Below are 23332 nucleotides of genomic sequence, written 5' to 3'. Positions count from 1 at the left end.
ATTCCAAAGGTTACGATGCGTACTTCATCGTTAGACAGTTACTGAAGGAAAAGATGTGCCTAGAACTGATCACTCAGGGTAGTAAACTAATGTGTGTGGAAGTTAAGGCCCTGGGCATTCGTTTTATAGACTCTCTTTAAACTTCTTGCTCATGAAGCTTAGCAAGCTCCCACAGGCGATGGGGTTTGAAGGGTGCAAAGGGTATTTTCCACATTTTTTTAAACACTTGAGAAAATCAAAATTAAGTGGGGCCTATGCCCGGTGTGGAGCACTATGGTGTAGAAAGCATGATGCCCAGGGAAAAAGCAGAGTTTCTCGACTGATATTGGGACCACAGGTATGAGACGTTTGACTTGCAGCAAGAGCTCGCATACAACTGTCAGCAGGATGTCAAAATTTTGAGACAGGCTTGTATCCTATACAGAAAAGAGATTATGAAAATGACAGAGAAGGGAGATATAGTAGAGACAGAACCTGGTACATTCACTGAGATAAAACTGTGTATAGATCCATTCCGGTACATAACACTGGCATGTGTCTGCATGGCTATGTACAGGTTTATGTTTTTGGAGCCTAACATGGTAGCTCTTCTCCCTCCAGATAACTATCACAGGCAGAAAAATTGATATTCGACCCCAGCTATTCAGTGGCTGTTGTATACCTCTCACAAAGAAAATATACATATACGGCATGCTTTACAGGGTGGGGAACTACAGGTAGGCCCCTACTTTTTAGACGGCTATGCCAATGTTGACGGGGTACACACAGCCTTTGAGTTCAACAGTTGTTTTTTTCCACGGTTGTGTCACTGTCATTGTGAAAAAGCACAAAACCCTATGACGGGGACAACTTTTGAGTTTCTTTATTACAAGATGCAGCTCAAGACCGACTGTCTGAAACGACTTGGTTTTGTAGTGAGGACTCTTTAGGAGCACGAGTGGCAGATGATGAAAGAAACAGACAGGAAGCTTGCAGGTTTCTTAAACCGAGCCCAGTTGCCCCAGCCTCTCGTGCCTAGGGATGCTCTTTTTGGGGGGAGGACAAACGCTATCCGCCTATATTACAAACCTAACCCCAGGGAAGAAATCTACTATTATGATTTTACCAGCCTGTACCCTTTCGTAAGCAAAACCAAAGAATACCCTATCGGACACCCCAATATAGTATATGACAAATTGGGACCCCTTGCAAATTATTTTGGAATTGCAAAAGTTAAAGTGTACCCCCCACGAGGCTTCTTTTTCCCATTGTTACCTGTCAGAGTAGGTGGCAAGCTTATGTTCCCGCTATGCTGAACCTGTGTGGAAACCAAGCAGCGGGAGATGTGCACCCATACTGACAAGGAGAGGGCCATCCTGGGGACTTGGTGCACGGTGGAATTGAACGCGGCCATAGCGAAGGGGTACGCGGTGGCTAAAATATATGAAAACTGGCATTTTAATGAAAAATCTGATGAACTCTTTTCAGAGTACATAAAATTACACCTCCACCAGAAACAAGAGGCTTCAGGGTATCCCAGCTGGTGCACAGACAAAGAAAAACAAAATAAGTACATTAACGATTTCTACCAGAAAGAAGGCGTGCATTTATGCCAACATGAGATCAGGTTTAACACCGCTAAACGCCAAATCGCTAAACTGTTTTAAAATTCGCTGTGGGGTAAATTCGACCAAAGAACAAACCTACCCAACATCAGCATCGTGAGAGACCCTGACCAACTCTTTCAGTACCTGTTTCCCCCCAACTACGAGGTTTCATCCTGCGAGTTTATCGACGATGAAACAGCGTGCGTGTCTTGGAAACACACAAAAGACCGGTACTCTATCTCTGGAAATACCAATGTTTTCATAGCCTGTTTCACCACTGCTTACGCCCGCTTAGAACTATGCAGCCTGCTAGACAGGTTGCAAGAGTGGTGCCTGTACCACGACACTGACTCGGTGATATCTGTGAAAAGGGAGGGTGACTGGAATCCCCCTCTGTGGGATTATTTAGGGGACCTCACAAGCAAGGTCCTGCCAGATCAACACCAAGTTTGTGTTGGCAGGCCCGAAAACATATAGGTATAAGCTGTCTGGAAGAAAGGCCTGCATGAAAGTCAAAGGTATTACCCTGAACATAGCAAACTGTGAAAAGACCAACTTTGACAGTTTGAAAGATCTAGTCCTGGACTATTGCACGAGCCTTCAAGAAAACACCTCAAAAAAGATAGAGGTGCAGCAGCCCTCTATCGTAAAGAACAAAAAATCAGTGGCAAATAGAGACAAAAACCCTTAAGAAAACACAGAAAGTCGTTTACAACAAGAGGGTCCTAGGAGAAGGGTTTAAAACCTTGCCCTACGGCTTTTAAAATAGATATGAGGTGGAAACACCTCTTTTCTGCAATTCTCGTGGGGCCTAGCAACTGTGGGAAAAGTTACTTTATAAAAAATGTGTTGGATAATGCCAAACAAACATTGTCTGTTATGCCTGAGAATATTGGATAACATGGCTATCAAAATCATTGCAAGATACGCATGTCTGGGCTTGTTGAAACGTGTTTTGAGCAAGGCTAGGCATGCCCAAGAATTTAAATTTAGTTTTTACAAAATTCATCACCATCCGGTCATTTTGCACTAAAGTCATTAGAACAGAATTTTAAAATCCGGTCAAAAGATAAACCCTTGCTACGATGATGTAAGAAAAACACGCAGTGATAGCCGCAGGGGTCTTGTAATTGTCTATTGTGAAACACAATGTCTGTGGCATTTTTGTTTAAAAATTTCATAATGCTTTTAGGAAACAACACACTGTTTGGGGGGTGCCCGTATGAGTCAAAAAACTCTCCACGGTTACGCTCCGCCAGATACAAGATGAGCCAGTGTTCACCAGGTTGGTTGTGTGGATGCGTGTTGACCACCAAAGCTAGGGGTCTCTGAGACAGCTTGCCGCCAGGGAGCCAATCGCAAAGGAACACATCTAAGAAATTCTTTTTCGTGTAAGGGTCCGTTGATAAGACATGTGAGAGCTGCACGGTGTCCATGTTCACATATAGTCAAACAGAACGTTTCTCCTCTGATTTATCTCTATGACGTTGTCAAAAACCCCATACACGATCATATTGACGGTGACGGTTAAAGCCTTCCCAAAACGTATTTCTGCTCTCAGGTTCCCGGTTTTAATCAGGGAATACTGATCGGTGCATTCCTGGTCGGGAGACGGGTCAAAGGCAAACAAGGTGTAACCCTTTGCAAACTCCTCACGGTTGATTAACAGAGAACGACCTTTCATGTGTTTACCAGCTGTCTGTACCAGATTCATGTATTCTCTCATGCAGCGTCCTGCCTCAAAGTCTGGTTGCAGAGGCTTGGTTGGTATCTGTTCACCATCTACATACAAGGCCACAAAATTAATATCATAATGTTTAAAATGAAAGGGATTTGTAGTGTAACTTCTGCTAAAGGCATCATTATCCACAAACCCTAGGACAAGCATTTTGGGTTACTGTCCCCAAAACAGGTTCTCCTGGTTACTGACCCCGCTGCTCGCGGGGTTGCTAAACACTTTCATTCCCACACGGTCCACGGGATATTTAGCATTAGGGGTAAGCAGGGCCTCTGCATGCCTCAGACGAATGCTCGGGGCCACCCGTACTTTTTTCACAAAAAGGGATGCTGATACAATACGCAATTTAAAGCCTTCGCCTGCACTGCCCATTAAACAGAAGGCGTCTTTACTGCGCGTCAGTTTAATTTTCACATCCACTCCATTCAAGAAAAGTTTTTCTTGAAAAAACAGGTCACTGCATAGATGACCCAGCAGCTCTACCATCCTGCTCTGGGCCGTCAGCTTTGCAAGCCTCACAAACCCTAGATTCCCACCATCCAACTCTGTTTCTTCGTGTTGTCCGGTAGCACCTTTGTAAAACAGGCCAGCAGAAAATTGCGTGTCAAGGGTGTCGTCGCTGTAATTGAGCACTGATTCTATAAAGGCTCTGTAAGGGTAACAATTGTTGCTTTGGCTTACAAGTGTGACATCCAGCTGACTGAAAACAGAGGCCACGGGGTAATTCACCAGGCCCACTTCGGCGTCCATGGCGAGTTCAGTTCCGTCTCCTTTTACAATCTTGCAACATAGATGCAGCAGCATGTTGTTTAAATCCATATAATCGATGCCATTCCCTGTTATAAAAACATCAATGGGGGCAGACTCAGAAACAGCCGATAGAGGCGGCACTTCAATGTAGATGCTTTTCTCAATGCTGGTCTGCGTAGGGGCTATTTGAAACAAGTCAAGTTCAGATTTGGTGCACTCTTCAGACCCGCAGTGAACAAAAGCCATGTTGATTAAAATATCTCTCTTTTACCAGGCGGAGAGCGTCTTCTCTTTCGCCCAGGCTTCCTCTTGGACTTTCGCTTATGGCTGGCCCTGCGCATCAAAGCCCTTCTTTTAAAGGGTATTGGGGGACCAGTGCATTGCAGGTATGATACATTTCTCTTTCTCTTCCTCCTTTTAATGTACATCAGCCCCGATCCTTCCTGTGAAGCTGTATTCGAGCCAGTTTGTGTAAAGTGTAAGCATCCTGGTCTGAAAGCCAAGCTGTTACCTGTCTTCCAGTTAAAGTTTTACTATGCTTTTTGGCCACTTGAAAAAGAGGATTCACCGCGCCAAGCTCCCAACTTCCTTGGGGGTGTAATATATTTTCTTTAACAGAGCCATAGGTGAAGACATGACTGTTCCCGGTACCATCTTTTACTAACACAAGTATGGAGGGGGACACATTCATATGGACACATTTAAATAAGTTTTATTAATTGCCTGGTTTAACACAACCTTTTACAGCCGCCTGTAAAAATGGATGCCATGACCCCTACAATGAGGGAGTCTGATCTGGTTCATTCTTCTATTTTGTCCTTTTCTGGATTTTCCTCTTGAGATCTGTGTCTCAGACAGGAGCAAAAACAGCTGATGCATGATATATTTACTCCCACAGGGCTACCGATGTGTAAGTTCTCAAAGGCCTCTAGAAAGGCATCGTCGAGCTGTTGAGAGATTTTCAGACAAAAAACAGTGTAAGCACCCCACTGCTTGTTTTTAGATTTATGCAATGCTAGGTCGATTCCTAACCCCATTACACCCCCATGATCAACCGTCGCTTCTTAATCATTCATTTACCTGAGCGACGTCTTTCCCGTTCACCTTGTCCGCTGGTGACTCCCCCAAGCATGATCCTCTTCCAACTTTAGGGGGGTGGACAATGAGAGGCCGTCACACTCATTGGTTTGGGTTTCGGGGTCGGGTTCCAAGGTATCTATCAACGGTGGAGTCAAAGGGCCCTCCTTGGAACTGTCACTGCTGTAGCACTTTCTCCATACAAGTCCAAAGGTCCTCGGGGCTAAAACAAAGTCTGAAGTTCTCACGGGGGTGGTAGAGGAGTCCATGTTTCCTCTCAGCCTTTCCACAATTTCTAAAACATGTCTTCTTGGTAAGAGATTGCCTCCTCTGCCCGGTACTGGGACTTATGGGGTGATGGTTCTGTACTCTGATTGGCAGAGGGTGTTGGGAGGAGTCCTTAGAGGGGTCACATGACCCTCTTCTGGGCGGTTCACCCCATCCAAGAACTTGGCCTATTTTGGCCAAATCTCCTCTTGGGGCGGTCCTCTGCAGCCAAAACCCATCGCAATTGGTAAAGGATGGTGGGAGGAGTTCTTAGAGGGGTCACATGAAACACTTCCGGATGGGTCACCCCACCCCAGAATTCCCCCCAGTTGGTCAAATCTCTTGGGGTGGTCCCCAGCGGCTGAAACCCCTTCTGATTGGTAGAGGGCAGTGGGAGGAGTTCTTAGAGGGGCCACATGACACATCTTGCTTCTGGTTATGTGTCCGCCTTGACCCCGGAAGTAATACCCCATGGGTGTGGGACTTCTGGTGACCGGTGGGCAAGGGGTGGGGGGTAACGTTTGATTGACAGTAGGGCCCTTATACTACTGGAGCGCCTTCTTCTGTTTATCTCCGTTCCGCTTCATTCCCCAATCACTCGGCCAGAAGAGATGTCACTTATGATCTCAGTTGCCACCAGCTGGACAGTGGGACTTGGGTCTTTCTGTAGGACCTGGAGAGCTGAAATTACAGAGGACAACACGTTAGTGAACAGACTGTCAAATCACAGCTAAGTGTGATCACAGAACCTTGAACTACCTGAGCAGAATGATTACATGGAAAAATGTGAGACTGGGCTCAGTCCTTCTATTGGGATGGAAAATACACGAGAGATGAATATGCCTCACTTTTCATATAGTCACCTCTGCCTGAAATAACTGGAGACTTATTACCTCTGAATACCACACTACAGCAGCTCTCCAATACAAACAAAGCTTTAGGTTCTTCCACTCGGTCCCTTCCATGCTCCCAACTGGGGCAAGACCCTAACTCTACCAGAAAGTCATCCACTCTGCTGTAAATGGAAGAAGGCCCATTGTTTCAATAGCTTCCACTTTTAAGTTTATTTTCCATCTCTATTCAGGAGACACTGCCTGAGCTCAAATAAACCTGGAATTTAACAGAAGCCAGGTCCAAGCTGGTTTATGCATGATACAGGGCACGTACTGGAAGAAAAATTGCTGGTGGGAAATTTGAGGTAGCAGAAAGTGGCTACAACTTCTTCTCACCTGGGGAGTCCACAGACAGCCAATAAAGCCCAAAGAGTGGATAGCACTGGCTGTGGAGGGGGCATTGCCAGGACAACCAGGAGATGTACTGACTCATATCACACCTTCTGCAGCTTCCTCCTTTAGGGAAAATTAAAGCGGACTTTCTACTGGGCAAGAGTGAATTTGTCCTTTGCTGTGTGGCTGATGCACTTTGCACCAGTGGTATCGGTTACTGCTGCTTGCCAGCTAAATTCCTTTAGAACTCACTAATGAACAGGACTTCAGCTGTATTTATTACTTACACATCAGCAGATATTCCAGGTCCAGCCATTTCATACGCTGCCTGTCTGTGTGTTCCAGGATGATGCCTAAATACACAATGTAAAATAAATAACAACAATAATAATAAAACCTTCCCTTGTTGAGTGCAAAGTGATATTAGCAGCCCCTAGACAGGTCTTTGGCGTCTCCTACTGTGGGCCTAAGGGTGAGCTGTGGGCAAGGGGATGCTAGAGCAGTTTAGAGTCCACACTGAAGAGAATGAGAGAGACATTTTTTAAAAAGAATGTTTCCATAAAACCCATTTCCTTGAAACAGTCTGTGTTCCTCTTGCCACTGCTGTCAGTTATTGGAGACATACTAAGATAGTGTCTTGGTCTAGTGGTCTGTGCAAAGGACTGGGGCCAGGAATAAGTGAGTTCTAAGCAGGGATCTCACAAGGTGACTGATAGGTGAGACGTAGGCCACAATGCCTGCCTGTCTCACATGGGTGTGCTAGGGTGAAGAGGGCACAGGGCCAAAGAGGAGGAACCTAATGCTTCCTTGACAAGGTGGTGTGGCCAGGAACCTGAAACAGCAGGTGCTATGGGGAGTTGGGCTGCATGCCTCCCAATGATGAAGTAGCAGTGAGGAGCACTGAACAACACTGTGGGTAGGTCTGCACTTTGATCTAGGGGTATCACTCCCAGTTCAATGGGACATGCCCACACTGGCTCTGACAGCGATAGCATGCTAACATTAGAATGTAGCTAAGGCAGCACGAGCAGTGGGAGGAGCTAGCCACCTTGAGAATAGACTTTGGGGTTTGGATGGGATCATACTTGGGGTGGTTAAACCTCCTGCTGCTCCTGCCATCGCAACTACTCTCTATTTTTAGCACGCAGGACTAGTGCGGGTACGTCTCATCAAGCTGGGAATTATACACCCAGCTCAAAGTGTAACCATGCCCTACGTGACAATGTCCCTGCCTCTACTACTAAATGACTGCACCGTGCTTTCCCTGCAATGATCCCAAAGCACTTGATAGCAACTAATCCACCACACTGGAGAGGTAGGGATATTAACATCTCCATCTATGGATGGGAAGCTGAGGCACAGAGAGATTAATGGCAGCTCAGCGCTGCACAGTGGGATTGTTTCTGACTCCCTCAATGGAATTACCAAAAGGGACACTGGGCATCATCTCTCACCAGCTAAGTTGGCTGCAACTGCCCGGATCTCTTCCCAGCTGCTATAGAAGTACGTGATGGTGATTTGGTACAATTTCTCCAGCAGCTCTGCATTCTTTTTGGCCTAGAGGAAATCAGGGACACATGAGCTCTCTCTGGCTAGAAGTGCCCTTTGACTGACAGCACATGCTTTTACGAACCACAGGTAAATAAGATAGAGAACAGGTGGCTGGGTAGAAGTGGGAACAATGGGAATCTGTGGCAGATTTACATTTCCCATCACCCTCAGTCATATATCCCACTCTTACAGTTATTTACATTATCCATCACACATCCCCCCCCCCCCCACCTCTACACCACCACTCCAGTCAATAATCTCAGACAGTTCAACAGCTCACTCACAAGGTATCTGCAAATGTCCACCTGGAGCTGTTCAGGCTTCAGCTCGGCTGTGCCACCAAGGTGCTCATTAATTGCACTTTGGAGTCTCTTCAGTCCCAAAAATGGGAAACAGAGGTGAAACGTAGCTCTGCATTCCTGAAAAAGAGTGTCACACCATTGAATTGTTCCCTACCGAGTGCTATGTTCATTCAAAGGGAACTCATCTGCGTGACTGCTCATCTATTCCAGGATCAAAAAAAGGGATTCATCTGGATGTAATTGGCAGAAAACATGCAGGAATGACTAATAGACGGGAGAGCTTCAACTGAAATCTGGAGATAGCATCAATGTCTTTTGGGAACAGATATACCGATGAAAGCTGCTGCACCAGGCATAGCTGTGGTCTCTCTGTTCTGGGGAGGCAGGGGCCTGGGGTGCAGAGACAGACAGGAACAGAGACCTGTCGGGGTCAGACCCATGACCTCTCCTGGATTCTGGTGAGGCAGCCATGGACCAACCTGGCTGGAACTGACTCAGCAGGAGGGCAATGAACTGAGGGGAGAATTTGGGCCTCCACAGCAGGCAGGAATAGCAGAGCTCCCCTGGCATTGGGAGGAAGATTCCTTTTGCTTAGTAAATAAGTCACTGTCGGTCTTACCATTGAAACCTCAGGGTTTGGGTCTTGCAGGTGCAGCAGAAGTGTGACCCAGCTCTTTTTAACCTGGTCGGCGAAATAGGTCTTCCATTTTCTCTTTGTCAGCCGGGCCAGGATGCCAAATAGGACAAAGGCCATTGAGCGAAGAGCATCATCCTCCTACAGCCAAGAAAGCCCTGCAAGTTAGTAACTAAGAGACAATCACATCATGCACTTTGCACAGCCATCTCTTCTACGCTAAAGTAGAGTGATTCCAACTACAGGTAGTCGGAAAAACGGTAATTAACCAATTTTTTGTTCGAATTTGCTGATTCATCAAAATATTTTAGAGACAGTTCAGTTTTGATGAAATTCCTCCGGAAGCCAGGTAGGGGTCCTTAGAAACTTGCCTGGTGTCTTTCCAGTGCACCCATCCAGCTCTGTAGCAGCCAATCTAGCAGGCTGATTGGGATCGTGGGCTTCCAGGCCCCCAGCTTCTGGGACCCTGGGAGTCCTGGCTCTCAAATTTGCAACTCCCTGGCACCTCTAGCTCCCAGAGTTTCCTGGGTTCCCAGCACCGGGATAGTCTGAGAGCAGACTGCCCTGGGCCAACGCTTCCAATAGAGCTAGGTTGAGAATAGTAATTCTGTTTCACAAAGAGTTTTGAACTTTGGGGAGAGAGGTTCCCACAAATAGGAACAAAACCCAAATTTGAAATCTCTAAATTCTGTGCAAAACAGAATGATCATTCCAACCCTCTCACATAAAAATGGTATAGAACAGGCCCAACACTCTCTATTGTACTCTGTAACCCCCATTTCATGGTTATCTAGCTACCTAATCTAGTATTCAGACTTTCTTTGAGGTTCTCAGTGGCAATAAAGAAGAATAGAAGGGTGAGACTGTGGGAGCAGGGATGTCATCCCCATCCTCCTAATGTTCTCCTCCTCCGTAAAACACCTCTCTTCCCTGGGGCCTAAAATCTCTTCACTCCGACATGAGCAATGCCCAGGGAGTCCACATCACGCATTGTAAATGGAGTCTAATCAAGATCGGTTGAACTGGGGTTGGAGAGATCTGTTCACATACATCGTCAAAGTAAGTCCGGATCTGTTGGGTGAGGTCTTTGAAGGAAGAACCTATGTCCTTCTCTTTCAGCTCCTTCAGGATTTTGGCCAGTGCATTCATGCTCTCGCAAATGACTTCAGAACTGAAAATGTCATGTAAGGCCCCGATCAGTATGTCCAGAAGAAACTTCTTGTACTTTTTCACCTGTACAAACATATGACATTAAAGAACACTTATCACTGATCACACTTCTAGTAAGTTTTCTTTAGCAGTTATGAAGCTGTGGGAATTTCATCAACCCCGTCTCCCCCCCAGAGACCTATAGCTATATTTCAGACCAGGTGCTAGCTACAATGAGCCCAACTTGGTGCCATAATACACATGTGTAATCCTATTATTAGATTCCTAGTTACTTAGATTCCAAGGCCAAAAGGGACCATTGTGATTATCCGGTCTGACCTCCTGCATAACATACAACTTCCCCGAAATAGTCTCTGTTTGAACTAGAGTGTATCTTTTAGAAAAACATCCAATCTTGATTTTAAAATTGCTAGTGACAGAGAATCCACCACCACCTTTGGTAAATTGTTCCAATGGTTAATTAAAATTACCATTAAAAATGTATGCCTTATTTCCAGTCTGAATTAGCCTAGCTTCATTTTTCCCCATTGAATCTTGTTATACCTTTGTTTGCTAATGTGAAGAACCCATTATCAAAATTTATTCCCCATGTGAGTAGTTATAGACTGTCCTCAAGTCACTCCTTAACCTTCTCTTTGTAAAGCTAAATAGATTGAGCTCCTCGAGTCTATCACTAAAGGTATATTTTCCAATCCTTTGATAATTCTTGCGACTCTTCTCTGAATCCTCTCTAATTTATCAGCATCCTTCTTGAATTGTGGATACCTGATCTGGACACAGTATTCCAGCAGTGCTCACATGAGTGCCATATTCAGTGGGAAAATAACTTCTTTACTCTTCTTCAAGATTCCTCTGTTTATACCTCCAAGGATCATTTCAGCCCTTTTGGCCACAACTTCATATTGGGAGCTTATGTTCAACTGATTATCTGCCATGACTCAAGTTTTTTTCAGCATCATTGCTTCCTGGGATAGAGTCTCTCATCCTGTAAGTATGGCCTGCATTTTTTGTTCCCAGATGTATACATTTACATATGGTCATATTAAAGTGCACATGGTTGACTTATGCCCAGCTTACCAAAGGATCCAGCTTGCTCTATATTTACTGCAAAGAGGTTACTAGGGTATATGAGAGAGCAGAATTTGGCCTAGTGCATTTTGTGCAGCCTCTGTAAACTCTGAACAACTCTCTCTCTTGGTTTCTCTAGTTATGCTGCATTCTATTCAGTAATCTCTCTTACCTTCTCAGGTGCGCCATAGACTAAATTTCCCAGGCCTCTCACAGCCATCTGGCGGACAATGCTGTTCCTATCATGTGACCTTTCTTCCAAGATGCTCAAGACAGACTTAAGGAACTTCTTCTCCCTGAGCATGGAATCACTCATTAGCTGAAATAAAATCAACATGTCCATTAGCCCCAATATGATCATTAAGATTGGCAATATAATTTGAGCAGACATGGAATACACTAAAAACAACAAGGAGTCCTCCTACAGCCACAGTCTTGTGGATACAGACTAATATGGCTACCCCTCTGATACTTGGCACATAAGACACTGTAACTTTATTATTACACACAAATGTCTTAAAACATGGAGCTTTCCTTTTGGGCACTATAATAGGGATCCACTCACCTCTTGAGAGCCTCTTAGTGGCTGGGTCTGGTACCACAGTCCTTTTCTCACCCCTGGCGCACCCTGCCAGCCGACCTCAGTGAGTCTTCTGTGTCTCAGGCCTCTGGCTGCGTCCCAAAGTCCAAATGAACCCCTTCTGGGGTAGTCAAGAACAATCCCATTGCCCTCACTAGGGTCTCCAGCCCCAACTCTGGGTTCTTGAAATTCTGCCCTTTGTTCAAGCTCTCCATAAGCATTGTCCCCTCCGTGGGGCTTATGCCACTGTAGATGGTAGGGGAACCAGGGCCTGCCCATAACTCTGGGTTCCAAACCATGGACCCTGGAAACAGTAGCTAGGCACTGCTTGATTTCAGTTCATTTTTGCTTCTTCCTACCGGCCACTTTTAGCTTCACCCTCACCTCCGGGTTAAAGTTCTTAGGGACCCTCTTCCTGCAAATCCAGCTTAAGCAAATGCTGCCAGAATCAAACTCTGGCTATCCCCTGAATTTCTGTGGCCAGAGAGCAGCACCCTTTCTTGCCCTCCAGGTCCTGCCAGGAACTGACCTGCTAAGGCCCTGCAGCTCCTTTTAGCTGAGCCTGATGGGCTCTGATTGGTTGCTTTCATGAGTCCTCTCTAGTCAGACCCAGATTTGTGGCTGTTTTCCTGGGGCAGAGTGTAGTAGAACCACGGGGCCTCTTGTAAGGAGCCTCAAAGCCCAGGTACAGCCCATCACAGGCACAGATCGATTGTTTTTCTTAGAACCAGATGAGCCCCTAAGATAGTTGCTTAGCATAAGTGGGAAATATGATGCCGATGTTAGAGGAAGGCTGTGGAAAGGGTGGATGGTCCAGCTGTTATCACACTAGCCCAGGACTTAGGAGACCCAGGTTCAATTTCCTGCTCCCTCAAAGACCTTGGGCAAGTCACTTAGCCCTTCTGTGGATCAGCTCCCTGCCTGTAAAATAGGAATCATTGTGCTTCCCTACCTCCCAGGAGTGTCGTGGGGATACAGACATTAAAGAGTTTTGAGGTACTCAGATACTACAGTAATGAGAACCTAAGATAGATGTGAATGTATTTGTATGTTGCTTGTTTTATAGTATTAGGACACTAGGTTCATTCAGAAGATCTGCTGAGCTAAACCAAAATCAGGAGCTGTTAGTTAGTATCAGCACTAGGACTTGGCAGAAGAGGTCCAGGAATTCAAACTCTGTCTGTATCTCTCTCAGCCAGCACCAGTGGTTGTGTAGCTAGCATAGGCAATGACAGCAATAAAAATATCAGAGAGAGAATGACTCAGAAAGGTGTAATGAAATTCCTTGTGAGGTTTCCATATAAAGGAGGACCCATTCTACTATCTAAAATGACAATTACTCCTATGAACTGAACTGTACAACTCCCGAAAGAAAGGCAAACATGAGACAACAGTCTAATGGTGAAACTGCTCTTCAGAACCCTGTGTCTTACCTGGGCAAGGAAAGCTGTGCTGGTGACTCGGAGGTTTTCTGTTGGGGAATTCACCCAGGGGAGGAGGCTCTGTAAGATCTCAGGTGTTATTAGTCCAGATCTTAGCAGAACACTGGAAGACAAAATAAACCGCTTATGGGGTAGATTGCACACTTCAAAAACTCAGCTGCTCTGAGCATACAGCACTGATATCTATGAATAGGAGCTGTGTGTTTCCACCCTGGGCACCCCCCACAAAGCTATAAACTGGAGGTTCCCTCTCAGCCACTCTATTTGCTACTGATTCCCAAGGATAAAATCATGCCTCCTAGATCTCTTACCTCACCAGCAGACACACTCCCTCATGGTGAGTCTTGGGGTTTTCAAGCAGACTCCATGTTCTCTGCTCCCTGAGCGCTCTCCCCAGTCTCTCATTCCCGGCTTTGAAAAGCACAGCCTCTAATGCTTGGATAGAAAGCCTGGGGAAAGAGAGGCACAGAACTGCAGCAATCAGTAGGAAGGTGCAGCCTGAACAGAGCGAGGAAGCCCCGGTTACTTGTCAGGTCTGCTGTTCATCGACAGTTCATCCATTGGCAATATCCTGGACACCAGTGTCCCTGGAAGGACTTGATGCCGGGAGGTAAGTTTCAGTCTCATACATCTCATATGACTAGTTTTGCTAGGGACAAAATTTTGCAGTCATTTTTCCCTTTCTGCAAGGAGTATGGGCACTAGCAGAGTACAATGATATGGAAAAGATACATGATCAGGACCCAAACACTGGGGGCATAGAGTGTGGTGATCACTAATGGACATTTATGATGTGACAGAGAGTTGAGGGTTTGCACTTGAATCAGCACTCTGGTCACTATTAGTACTAATTTGGTTCCTCACAGAAGGCCTAATTGGACAGAGGTGTACCTGATTACGAGGTCAGATTGGGGCTAGTGAGTCAAGGAACCAATCATTCCATTAACAGGGAAACTGTATAAAAGGACATGGGCAGGAGCTCTTTGAGGGGAACAGACAGAGAAAGAAACTTGGGTGACCAGATGTCCCAATATTTGGGGCTTTATCTTATACGGGTACCTGTTACCCCCCACCCCCTGTCCTGATTTTTCACACTTGCTGTCTGGTCACGCTAGGAGAAACAGAAAGACAAAAAGCTAGGAGAGCCTGACAAAGTGAGGTCTCTGAGTGGAAACACCTTAGCCCCCACTTTTGGAGAAGAGTTTAGAAAGTTGAGATACAATATAAAGGTGCTATGTATTGGTAGGGGGATTAAATAGACTATATGTTGGTGCTTACAAGCAAGAAAGTCTCAACGCGGTCTGTGTTTGTGGAAGATGTGGGGGTGCAACACCCCTCTCTGTCACAGCTGGGGGCTCATCAGGGATTTCCCTGTTATCTATGCAAATGGAGAGCCTGTTGGAGAAGCCGGTGTAGAGGTTTTGGCAGTCCGGGTGATGGAGGGAACACTGAAATGGATGGTGAAGCAGCAAAGAGAAGTGTAGAACAGGGGTTCTCAACCTTTCTGTTTCTGAGCCTCCCCCCACCCTCAACATGCTACAAATACTCCATGGCCCAGTTCCAGGCCTCTGCCCTGCCAGGCATCAGAGTTTGGGGCTCCTGGCTCTGGTTTTTAACCTCATGGGGTGCAGAGGCTCGGGGCTTTAGTGCAGGTGCTGGGCCTCAGGGCTCCAGCGTGGCTGGGCTCAGAGCTTCAGCTTTCTGCCCTAAGCCCCAGCTAGTCTAATGCCAGCCCTGCTTAGCGGACTCCCTAAAACCGGCCTGGTTGAGAACTGCTGGTGTAGAAGACCCTACAGATCTTCCAACAATCCTACCATGCAGAAAAACAGCCTTTGCTTGCCTGGTAGGTTTAACAGCAAAAGAGCCTTCAGGAATTTATACAGGAGCAAGCCCAGGTCTGGCAACAACTCCTCCAAAGTTTGGCCAGTCCTGTGACAGGAAATGGAAACCAGGCACAGGAGATCAGACTCTGTAAAATGGGACCTGCGAACAACCCTGATGTGTTTTTGGTTACTCTTAAAGGAGCAGCAGTGAGACCTCATAGGGACAGAACAATGTGGGGCCTTCAACTGACACCCTATTTAACCGGGGAAGCACATATATGGGTCTTAGTGATTAGCAGGCAAGAGATTATGACATGATTAAGGCAGCCATGCTGGACTAGGTGGGGCCTGTCCACAGAAAAGTACTGCCAGAAATGGAGAGTTGAAAGGTGGATTGAGGGATTATGCTTCTGTGCATTTGGACAGAAATTAAAAGATTGGGCCACTCATTGGTAAGGCGAGATACTCAAACTGTGGGGGAGATCATGGACTGCATGATTCTGGAAGTTTCTTTAGAGTCTCTCTGAGCATACCTGAGCATGGGTTACGTGGCGCCAGCCAGTTAATCTGGACCCCACAGTTAAAGTTACAGAGGAATTTGCAGAGGCGGACATTCCCAGAGTGAGTCAGTGGTTTAAGGGACTAGATTTGAGAAGGACCAGAGTGCCTCCAGCTGGGAAAGGCAGCAAGAAGAAGAGGGAGGCGCCTCAAGGAACTGTAGTGGGAGCTTGTCCTACAGTGTGCTACCGACATAGACGTGAAGGACATCTAAAAAGAGACTGTCCTAAAATGGACTGTGGGTTTGCACAGTTTTGTGGCTGGGATAAGACTCCCAGGCAGGGAAGAAAAAAGAAAGTACCTACCATATCGGTATGGGTAGGGAGGAGCCACCAAAGGGACTAATGGACACAGCTTCATCCTGTTTGTTAATCAGGCAGGAGTTAGTGAAACCCCACTGGATACTTCCCAGAGGTAGGATCAAAACTGAATATGTACATGGGGACAATAAATTCTGCCCAACGGCAGAGGTGACTCTGGAAATCAAGGGGAAGTTTAGGCAGAAACATGTAGGGGTAGTGGATGGATTGCCCCACTGCCTTCTACTGGGCATGGACTGGCATCCCTTTCTAACAGGGACACCAAGGCATGTATGGAGGCTCAGGAGGGTGGAAACAAAACCTGAAGGGCCAGGTAAAGAGGAAATATATGTAAAGGGGCTGGAGGAACCTAGACACGAAAGTACAAGCCACAGAGAAGGTGAGGATGCAGAAGTCCCCTGAGAGACAAGAGGGAGGAGAAAGAAAACAAAGGTCAAGAGTAAAGGTGACTTAAGATCATCCATTGGGGTCAAACAGTCATCAGAGCCCTTACCACCAGGATCTCAGGAGCGGGCATCCCGAGAACACTTTGGAGGGACTCAGCGCAGTCTGTGTTCATGGAAGAGGCCGGGGCACAGCACACCACCCCTCACATATAGGTACCTAAAATAGGCCTGCACATGGGCCAACAGCAGGAGCAGAACACTTGTGTCTGCAGCGCCAGCAATCACATAGCTAGGTACCCATCCATGTGAACAAATTCAAGTTTTGTGGACAAAGGCACCCATGTTTGAAAACCTTAGGCACCCATGTTTGAAAACCTGACTCACTGTGGCCACTACATAAGACCAGCCTTACTGGGTCAGTCCAATGGTCCATCTAGTCCAGTATACTGTCTTCCAACAGTGGTCAATGCCAGCTTCTTCGGAAGGAATGAACAGAACAGGGCAATCATGAAGTGATCCAATCCCTGTTGTCCAGTCTCAGTTTCTGGCGGTCAGGCCTAGGGACACCCAGAGCTTGGGGTTGTACCCCTGACCATCTTGCCTAATAGCCATTGATGGACCTGTCCTCCATGAACTTATCTAATTCTTTTTTAACCCAGTTATACTTTTGGCCTTCACAACATCCCTTGGCAATGAGTTCCACAGGTTGACCGTGTGTTGTGTGAAGTAGTACTTATGTTTATTTTATAGCCACTGCCCATCCGTGAACAGAGTTTAGATCCTGGTTTCCTAGGAAAATTCAGAGACATTATAAAACCCTGAAGTCTGTAATTTGAGCACCTTGTTGGCACAGAATAAACACAACAATAATAGAAACTAATAATGTTGTGAGAATGGTGGGAAATGTACATTAATGGGCTATCAGAGCTGAAGTCAACTGATGACTCAGGAATCTCTTAGTGTTAACTGGCGAGGGGCACAGAGTGGGTGCCGAGTGGTCTGGTATGTACATTCTAGTTCACTAAAAGATTGCCATATGAGTCTCAAATAAAAGCCCATGTCACCAATATCATTGTGAAACACATGTACAGATGCAGTGTAAAGAGTCATGTATATGCATTGAAAATTACATTCTTATGATCTGTGTCTAGGGACTAGTCACCAGGAAAGGTGAAAAAATGGTTTTCTTTCAGGGAAGAAATGTTTATCCATCTGTTTCTTTATCTGTAAATTAAGCATGTAGGGTTCACATTCAGTTCAGAAGGACTGTGAGAACTTCAAAGAAAGAAAAGTAACAGGAAGTAGACAGGGGGTGGGGACCCAATTTTGGGGTACACATCAAAGGTGTGCTCTAGTATATTTGGGGGACAAAGAAGACACCCTGGCATCTTTCACTTAGGAAGTAGATGGACAGTGATATGGACAGCGGGGTTGCTACCAGGCGTGGTTGAGAACTTTGGGTGAGAAACATCTTTAGACAGGAGGTTAAGCTGTTGGTTAAGTTTAGTCTCTAAGAGCATGTTATGATTTCATTTTACATGTAACCATTTTTTGCTCGCATTCTTACTCACTATCACTGGAATCTCTGTTCTTTGATCATCTCTGTTCTTGTTTGCACTATAAATATATCTAAATGCTGTGTGTTTTGCCGTATAGTATAAGTAATAAAGTATAGAGTCTAAAGTATAAGTAATAAACTGGTGTGTACTGTTCCATTGGGAACAGCAGGCCTGGTAATTCTGTGGGTGTTCAGTGGATAAAGGTCTGGACACTATATGGAACGGTCAGAAGACTCGGGGGTTGGTGTGTGCCTATCACTAACTTGTACAAAGAGTCTGAGGAGGCCTGGATGGCAGTGTTTGTTTTGCCAGAGCCTGGTCGTTTCAGGGAACTGACCCACAGCAGGCACAGACAAGACTTCCTCACTCTAAGGGCAGGTGATGGTAAGGTGCCTCGTAACCCTGGGAACTCCTGGGGAGTGTCACACAACTCTATTGGAATTCTCTTTGTTTCTCTCCCTTCCTTCTAATTACCGGCAAGGGTCGCCCTCAGTATGTTGTAGGTCTTCTCGGAATAGCATCCCGCTGCTTCTCCTGGGCAAAGGCATCTCTTGTCCTAGGGTTCGACTGACCTGCTGCAGGAGAACAGGAAACAACTCTGGGAGCAGCTCCTGCACAGCTTTGCTCGACTGCAGTGCTGACACCACCTCAGAGATGGCACATGTTGCCTGAAAGGAGAGAATGGTAAAAAATGAGAGCTCTTCCCAACACCATCACACCCTCTCTCCCCTTCTGAGATCTGCTGTACGAAATTCTCACTTCTGCCAGTAACTTGAATGACTGCGAGCAACTCGCTTAACTCGTGGCTCAGTTTCCCACATCTGTACAAATGTGGATGACCTACCAAGGCATGTTGTGAGTCCAAAGGAATATTTGCAAAGCACTGTGAGAAACCTGGTTCAAAGACTTGCTAATTGCCAGATGTTATTAAGTAAATCAGCCACGTACTCTAAAACTGCCGTATTTGTTCCACAGACAGCAGAGCTGGACTCAGGGAAACAGTACATCAGAGGAGAAGTGCCCACACAGCAATATTATACCACACTTCTAGCTTTGCATCAGCAGGATTGTCACAGGGCAGAGGAAAGCCTGAAAGACATGTCTGTCTTTACTTACTGAGAGAGGTTCAGCAGCTGCCAAATCCCTGTCGATTTCAGTCTCTGAGGTGATGCGGCCTTCTTGTCTTGTTGGAGTCTTTATCTTATCTATCAGGATCTTTAGGACTTGAGTGGCAAGCAAGGGGTCTCCCCCCAGAGATCTCCACAGCTCAGTGATGTCACTGCAATTTAACAGAAGTTACATGTGACCCCTGGACACTTTTGTGGCTCAGACTGAATACGTCATATTTAAGTAAAGACCAAATTTTCTCCTTGCCAATGATGAGAAAGTTAGGAGTACTGTCCTCCTTTAACGCTCCTCGTGTTTAAATATTGAGTTTCCAGTTACAGAACTAGGTTAAGTGACCTAGTCTTACTGCAGCCTCACCATTAATACTAGACTTCAGAAGGACAGGACACAGAGCGCCAACCTCAGTTCCTGCTTTCCCATTTTCCAGTAAATATGGAATCATGAATATATGGCTACAAAGATCTAGGGTTTGGAAGGCAAGTTGATGAAGGAAAAGCCATATTCCTACTAACTGGTGTGATATAGCACGGCCAGAGGACAGCAGGAGAGTGATAGATGGGAGATATGTAAGCCCCAGGATGATGAGAGCCTTAGTCCCTGTAGAGGGAAGAGAGGCTGCTACAGATTAATTAGAGCACCTGAAACCAATTAAGCCAATTAGAGCACCTAAAGCCAGTCACCTGATAAACCCCCCCTGCTTCAATCAGACAGTTGGAGGAGTTGAAGCAGAGTGGTTTGGTGTTGGAGCAGAGAGCAGTTTGGAGGAAGCAGTTTGGAGAAGTGCTGTGGCGGGCCAGAAGACCAAGACCCTAGGTAAAGGGAAACGCGGCTTGTGCAGAGCAGAGGGACTCTACAGACACAAGGGGTTGGGAGAAACTTGGCCCAAGCGGAGAGAGGGCAGGAAGCCCCACAAGCTGAAGGGCCGGAGAGGGAAGTAGCCCAGGGGAAGGAATCGCTAGTTCAAGTGGTTCACTGCTATCCCTAGAGCCCCTGGGCTGGGACCTGGAGTAGAGGGTGGGCCCAGGTCCCTCCCTCTCCACTCCCCTTTTCTGGGACACTAATGGGACAGTTGATACCCCAGTTCAGGGGTGAGAAACGGTGCCCTGCACCCCCACAAGAGGAGAAAGTGCGGGACGCAACATAATAGTGCCGGCAATTTGCCACACTGGACATACAACTATGAGACCAAATATTCGTGGCCATCCTATGTCCCCTTCACAAAGGGTGTCCCTATCCTCTGTTTGCCAGAAGCTGGGACTGGGCAACAGGGGACGGATCACTTGACAATTACCTGTTCTGTTCATTCCCTCTGGAGCATGTGGCACTGGCCACTGTCGGAAGACAGAATACTGGGCTAGATGGACCTTTGGTCTGATCCAGTATGGCTGTTCTTATGGTCTTAGATTCCAGCACTGATAACTGATAACTCAGTTAGGGATCTTTAAATGAAATGATGGATCTGCTTCCAGTCCAGTTTTAAGTACCCAGGACAGCAACTCTATTCTAGCAGCCACACCCTCACTGATACCAAGCAGAGGTCTGATGATAATATTGGCTCTATTCTTTGTAATCAGCCAGGGATTTGGACTTGAAGCTGTCATGCTACCAGGAAACCAACAGCCACTGCTAATTTCCAGAGTGAGGTCAATTCAGGTGTCTAGAGAGGTAGATGTTTCCAACAATACACTCCAGTTATACCAGTAAAGATAGGTCTTTAGGATATCAAAGCAGCTATTAATTAATGGAAACAGAATGACACTTAGTTTCTCTCCGCACCCCACCTTAACATGCTCTTGGACCTTCCTGCAGAAAGACCCAGGCTATTAACCTTTAGGAATTATCCCAAACTGTCTGCTGCTTAAATAAAGCCCTACATCTCCCAGTAAAGCTGTGGGATCCATGTTTCACCAAGATGAATGCAATAGGTAGCGGTATATACCTGTCCATCGGCAGATGTTCGCCGAGGAGGCTGGAGATCACTGTCTCTAGGTCACGGTGAGCTAAAATGGACACCGCCTCCACCAGGAACTGCCTCAAGCTGCCCTCCTGGATAGTAGACATGTGGCTATATATTATAACCAGGATATCTGGCACCTGGAAGGAACAAAACCAGAAAGAAATGTCCCTTTTTCTTTCTCTCCATTCATTCTACAGAATCAAAACCTTTATTTAGCCATTTAGCCAGTTGCTGCTTTTTTAGAAATTCTTCACTTCAAGAAACAAATGTTCAAATATGTCTGCATAAATTTAACCCACAAAAATTGCCCACACTTGGCTGTAAAAACTAACACTGACACACACATATACATACCAGGTAATTTAATGTGGTGGTGCCCAGCTATGCATTAAATAAACCAGTTCGCATGCACAAAAGAAGGCTTTGCTTGCCCACATTTTGCAGGTGTGATTTAAGCAGCCAAATCTGACCATTTGCCTCGAAGAATGCAGAGTTCATAAACAACCACAAGCACAAAATATGCAAGTGCTTTAAACACAGTGTGCAAATGCCTGGGACTATGAACACGTGATGACCTCTCGTATTCACTCCTAACCCTTCACATCTTCAAAACACTGTGCAAACATGGCAGTTCTGCTGCAAGGGTTCCCTGTCCTGAGACCTTTCACCAGCCTTGTTAGAAGATTTGTGGAGTGCTCCTTTTATCTAGCCCTAACACACTGGGCTCCAGAATAAGGCATATAAATAGTGGATCCCAAAGACACTATAGTTTTCTCCCTCCCTCCCCCCTTCTATTCTTAAAGGGTACGTCTACACAGCAAAAAAATCCCACAGCAGTGTAAAAGTGTAGCTGTTCCTGCTCGGGCTGGAGCCCGGGCTCTGAAACCTGGCAAGAGGGTGGGTCTCAGAGCCCAGGCTCCAGATTGACTGGGAATGACTACAGTGCTATTTTTATCCAGGTAGCCCTTAGCCATAGGCCTCCTAAGAACTGGATGATTCCAAGTGCCAGTCATTCTGTCTTGTTGTATTTTCCCCAGAGTCTATTTTTTCAAGCCTTTCTTGGCTGAATACTGTGGCAACAAGCTAGACAAATAAATAACCAACCATCTTCCTTTTCCCTTGGATTATCTCTGTCTACTGCGATTGATTCTGCCATTGCCTATCTTAGGGTAGGAACAGAGATGGAATCGACTCTATGTCCGAGGGGGAGAAACAGCAAGATTTTTGTTCATTACACATAAGGGGAAAGAGCTAAAAGCCTAGAGTTTAGGCAGAAAACCTCTCCAGTTTCCCGTTTTACCTTGTCCAGCATGGCATCTCCACACTCCTTCAGGATGATCTTCATCCACAGTCCAGCTGCTGTGGCACAGGTGGGGCTGGCAGACAACATACCACCCAATGTGGCCTTAATAAAGTCTGTGGCCTGTTCTGAGGGAAAGTACTCACTAACAACCTGGGAACAAATCAAAAACAGGAGAGACTGCAATGATGTCTGGCTTTTTAAAAATGGAGGTCTAATATCTCTATGAAAAGATATATGCATCAACAAATTGTTAATTAGCCTCATGTCTAGTGAGCCATTTGTGATTACAATTCTCTCTACAGTCTATATACGACATTTTTGTATTCTACACTAATGATATCAGGTTAGAGGCAAAGCCTCTGTTGCACAGTTAGCACAACATTGTACTGGATATGCAGGAGGTAAGTTTCCAGTTTGTATTCTCTTATATACACTGCATCTTTTTACAACTTATAAAATGAAGTAAAGAGAGGCATGCACACAAATATAGGCTAAGGCAAACCCACAAAGTGACAGAATGAAGACTGGGTGGTTTCTCAGCTTGATGTTCCACTAACACAGTTTTTTCTCATGGATGGCTGGATAGGTACATGTGTGCGCAGCTGCGTGCGTATTTTCATGTGCGTGCAACATTCTGTGGAATCTGGTTTTTACATGGCATTCATAGCACACATCTATGAAAAGCATCTTGCTGGTTACTAGCAATGAATGCCCCGCTCCCACAGCTCACTCCAAGTACGGAAAGGCATCATAAAAGCTTAAATGTAAAATGAATAGTGCCCCGTCACTAGAACATCAGCACAAGCTTTTTGAGTCAGTTACCCTGGCCATTTTGGAAGATGCCTGAAACAGAGCCTCAGGGTCTGGAGCTGTTAGTGCTTCACGAAGACATTTCAGCTCCTCCGCC

The sequence above is a fragment of the Emys orbicularis genome, chromosome 1 (genome assembly GCF_028017835.1).
Source record: "Emys orbicularis isolate rEmyOrb1 chromosome 1, rEmyOrb1.hap1, whole genome shotgun sequence".
Lineage (NCBI taxonomy): Eukaryota > Metazoa > Chordata > Testudines > Emydidae > Emys > Emys orbicularis.
The sequence above is the reverse complement of the archived record's forward strand: the minus strand, read 5'-3'. Positions refer to the sequence as shown.